Raw genomic sequence first — 5,432 nt, 5'->3', positions numbered from 1 at the left:
GTGTACTCTCCATTCAACCTCCCCCACCCCCCTAACCCCTGGCCTTTCCTGCCTGTCACACTCCCAGAACACATTTTATCCCATAATACGACTCTACTGCACTTAGATTTGGTACACACATACAAATGAGGGATGTGCATAACTATAGTCTTCCAACCTCAAACGTGTACTCTCCATTCAACCTCCCCTGCCCCCCTAACCCCCAGCCTTTCCTGCCTGTCACACTCTCAGAACACATTTTATCCCATAATACGACTCTACTGCACTTAGATTTGGTGTTGTTGTTGTTGTGGTCTTCAGTCCTGAGACTGGTTTGATGCAGCTCTCCATGCTACTCTATCCTGTGCAAGCTTTTTCATCTCCCAGTACCTACTGCAACCTACATCCTTCTGAATCTCCTTAGTGTATTCATCTCTTGGTCTCCCTCTACGATTTTTACCCTCCACGCTGCCCTCCAATACTAAATTGGTGATCCCTTGATGCCTCAGAACATGTCCTACCAACCGATCCCATCTTCTGGTCAAGTTGTGCCACAAACTTCTCTTCTCCCGAATCCTATTCAATACTTCCTCATTAGTTATGTGATCTACCCATCTAATCTTCAGCATTCTTCTGTAGCACCACATTTCGAAAGCTTCTATTCTCTTCTTGTCCAAACTATTTATCGTCCATGTTTCACTTCCATACATGGCTACACTCCATACGAATACTTTCAGAAATGACTTCCTGACACTTAAATCAATACTGGATGTTAACAAATTTCGCTTCTTCAGAAATGCTTTCCTTGCCATTGCCAGCCTACGTCTTATATCCTCTCTACTTCGACCATCATCAGTTATTTTGCTCCCCAAATAGCAAAACTCCTTTACTACTTTAAGTGCCTCATTTCCTAATCTAATTCCCTCAGCATCACCCGACTTAATTAGACTACATTCCATTATCCTTGTTTTGCTTTTGTTGATGTTCATCTTATATCCTCCTTTCAAGACACTGTCCATTCCATTCAACTGCTCTTCCAAGTCCTTTGCTGTCTCTGACAGAATTACAATGTCATCGGCGAACCTCAAAGTTTTTATTTCTTCTCCATGAATTTTAATACCTACTCCGAATTTTTCTTTTGTTTACTTTACTGCTTGCTCAATATACAGATTGAACAACATCGGGGAGAGGCTACAACCCTGTCTTACTCCCTTCCCTACAACTGCTTCCCTTTCATGTCCCTCGACTCTTATAACTGCCATCTGGTTTCTGTACAAATTGTAAATAGCTTTTCGCTCCCTATATTTTACCCCTGCCACCTTTAGAATTTGAAAGAGAGTATTCCAGTCAACATTGTCAAAAGCTTTCTCTAAGTCTACAAATGCTAGAAACGTAGGTTTGCCTTTCCTTAATCTTTCTTCTAAGATAAGTCGTAAGGTCAGTATTGCCTCACGTGTTCCAGTGTTTCTACGGAATCCAAACTGATCTTCCCCGAGGTTGGCTTCTACTAGTTTTTCCATTCGTCTGTAAAGAATTCGTGTTAGTATTTTGCAGCTGTGACTTATTAAGCTGATAGTTCGGTAATTTTCACATCTGTCAACACCTGCTTTCTTTGGGATTGGAATTATTATATTCTTCTTGAAGTCTGAGGATATTTCGCCTGTTTCATACATCTTGCTCACCAGATGGTAGAGTTTTGTCAGGACTGGCTCTCCCACGGCCGTCAGTAGTTCCAATGGAATATTGTCTACTCCGGGGGCCTTGTTTCGACTCAGGTCTTTCAGTGCTCTGTCAAACTCATCACGCAGTATCGTATCTCCCATTCCATCTTCATCTACATCCTCTTCCATTTCCATAATATTGTCCTCAAGTACATCGCCCTTGTATAGACCCTCTATATACTCCTTCCACCTTTCTGCTTTCCCTTCTTTGCTTAGAACTGGGTTTCCATCTGAGCTCTTGATATTCATACAAGTGTTTCTCCTTTCTGAAAAAAGGTCTCTTTAATTTTCCTGTAGGTGGTATCTATCTTACCCCTAGTGAGATAGGCCTCTACATCCTTACATTTGTCCTCTAGCCATCCCTGCTTAGCCATTTTGCACTTCCTGTCGATCTCATTTTTGAGACGTTTGTATTCCTTTTTGCCTGTTTCACTTACTGCATTTTTATATTTTCTCCTTGCATCAATCAAATTCAATATTTCTTCTGTTACCCAAGGATTTCTACTAGCCCTCGTCTTTTTACCTACTTGATCCTCTGCTGCCTTCACTACTTCATCCCTCAAAGCTACCCATTCTTCTTCTACTGTATTTATTTCCCCCATTCCTGTCAATTGCTCCCTTATGCTCTCCCTGAATCTCTGTACAACCTCTGGTTCTTTTAGTTTATCCAGGTCCCATCTCCTTAAATTCCCACCTTTTTGCAGTTTCTTCAGTTTTAATCTACAGGTCATAACCAATAGATTGTGGTCAGAGTCCACATCTGCCCCTGGAAATGTCTTACAATTTAAAACCTGGTTCCTAAATCTCTGTCTTACTATTATATAATCTATCTGATACCTTTTAGTATCTCCAGGGTTCTTCCATGTATACAACCTTCTTTCATGATTCTTAAACCAAGTGTTAGCTATGATTATGTTGTGCTCTGTGGAAAATTCTACCAGGCGGCTTCCTCTTTCATTTCTGTCCCCCAATCCATATTCACCTACTATGTTTCCTTCTCCCCCTTTTCCTACACTCGAATTCCAGTCACCCATGACTATTAAATTTTCGTCTCCCTTCACAATCTGAATAATTTCTTTTATTTCATCATACATTTCTTCAATTTCTTCGTCATCTGCAGAGCTAGTTGGCATATAAACTTGTACTACTGTAGTAGGTGTGGGCTTCGTATCTATCTTGGCCATAATAATGCGTTCACTATGCTGTTTGTAGTAGCTTACCCGCATTCCTATTTTCCTATTCATTATTAAACCTACTCCTGCATTACCCCTATTTGATTTTGTGTTTATAACCCTGTAGTCACCTGACCAGAAGTCTTGTTCCTCCTGCCACCGAACTTCACTAATTCCCACTATATCTAACTTCAACCTATCCATTTCCCTTTTTAAATTTTCTAACCTACCTGCCCGATTAAGGGATCTGACATTCCACGCTCCGATCCGTAGAACGCCAGTTTTCTTTCTCCTGATAACGACATCCTCTTGAGTAGTCCCCGCCCGGAGATCCAAATGGGGGACTATTTTACCTCCGGAATATTTTACCCAAGAGGACGCCATCATCATGTAATCATACAGTAAAGCTGCATGCCCTCGGGAAAAATTACGGGTGTAGTTTCCCCTTGCTTTCAGCCGTTCGCAGTACCAGCACAGCAAGGCCGTTTTGGTTATTGTTACAAGGCCAGATCAGTCAATCATCCAGACTGTTGCCCTTGCAACTACTGAAAAGGCTGCTGCCCCTCTTCAGGAACCACACGTTTGTCTGGTCTCTCAACAGATACCCCTCCGTTGTGGTTGCACCTACGGTACGGCAATCTGTATCGCTGAGGCACGCAAGCCTCCCCACCAACGGCAAGGTCCATGGTTCATGGGGGGGTTAGATTTGGTACACACATACAAATGAGGGATGTGCATGACTATAGTCTTCCAACTTCAAACGTGTACTCTCCATTCAACCTCCCCCGCCACCCTAAACCCCGGCTTTTCCTGCATGTCACAGTCCCAGAACACATTTTATCCCATAATACGACTCTACTGCGCTTAGATTTGGTACACAAAATTCTGCCAGGCGGCTTCCTCTTTCATTTCTGTCCCCCAATCCATATTCACCTACTATGTTTCCTTCTCTCCCTTTTCCTACACTCGAATTCCAGTCACCCATGACTATTAAATTTTCGTCTCCCTCCACAATCTGAATAATTTCTTTTATTTCATCATACATTTCTTCAATTTCTTCGTCATCTGCAGAGCTAGTTGGCATATAAACTTGTACTACTGTAGTAGGTGTGGGCTTCGTATCTATCTTGGCCATAATAATGCGTTCACTATGCTGTTTGTAGTAGCTTACCCGCATTCCTATTTTCCTATTCATTATTAAACCTACTCCTGCATTACCCCTATTTGATTTTGTGTTTATAACCCTGTAGTCACCTGACCAGAAGTCTTGTTCCTCCTGCCACCGAACTTCACTAATTCCCACTATATCTAACTTCAACCTATCCATTTCCCTTTTTAAATTTTCTAACCTACCTGCCCGATTAAGGGATCTGACATTCCACGCTCCGATCCGTAGAACGCCAGTTTTCTTTCTCCTGATAACGACATCCTCTTGAGTAGTCCCCGCCCGGAGATCCAAATGGGGGACTATTTTACCTCCGGAATATTTTACCCAAGAGGACGCCATCATCATGTAATCATACAGTAAAGCTGCATGCCCTCGGGAAAAATTACGGGTGTAGTTTCCCCTTGCTTTCAGCCGTTCGCAGTACCAGCACAGCAAGGCCGTTTTGGTTATTGTTACAAGGCCAGATCAGTCAATCATCCAGACTGTTGCCCTTGCAACTACTGAAAAGGCTGCTGCCCCTCTTCAGGAACCACACGTTTGTCTGGTCTCTCAACAGATACCCCTCCGTTGTGGTTGCACCTACGGTACGGCAATCTGTATCGCTGAGGCACGCAAGCCTCCCCACCAACGGCAAGGTCCATGGTTCATGGGGGGGTTAGATTTGGTACACACATACAAATGAGGGATGTGCATGACTATAGTCTTCCAACTTCAAACGTGTACTCTCCATTCAACCTCCCCCGCCACCCTAAACCCCGGCTTTTCCTGCATGTCACAGTCCCAGAACACATTTTATCCCATAATACGACTCTACTGCGCTTAGATTTGGTACACAAAATTCTGCCAGGCGGCTTCCTCTTTCATTTCTGTCCCCCAATCCATATTCACCTACTATGTTTCCTTCTCTCCCTTTTCCTACACTCGAATTCCAGTCACCCATGACTATTAAATTTTCGTCTCCCTTCACAATCTGAATAATTTCTTTTATTTCATCATACATTTCTTCAATTTCTTCGTCATCTGCAGAGCTAGTTGGCATATAAACTTGTACTACTGTAGTAGGTGTGGGCTTCGTATCTATCTTGGCCACAATAATGCGTTCACTATGCTGTTTGTAGTAGCTTACCCGCATTCCTATTTTCCTATTCATTATTAAACCTACTCCTGCATTACCCCTATTTGATTTTGTGTTTATAACCCTGTAGTCACCTGACCAGAAGTCTTGTTCCTCCTGCCACCGAACTTCACTAATTCCCACTATATCTAACTTCAACCTATCCATTTCCCTTTTTAAATTTTCTAACCTACCTGCCCGATTAAGGGATCTGACATTCCACGCTCCGATCCGTAGAACGCCAGTTTTCTTTCTCCTGATAACGACATCCTCTTGAG

This window comes from Schistocerca piceifrons, chromosome 3 (genome assembly GCF_021461385.2).
Source record: "Schistocerca piceifrons isolate TAMUIC-IGC-003096 chromosome 3, iqSchPice1.1, whole genome shotgun sequence".
Classification (NCBI taxonomy): Eukaryota; Metazoa; Arthropoda; class Insecta; order Orthoptera; family Acrididae; genus Schistocerca; species Schistocerca piceifrons.
The sequence above is the reverse complement of the archived record's forward strand: the minus strand, read 5'-3'. Positions refer to the sequence as shown.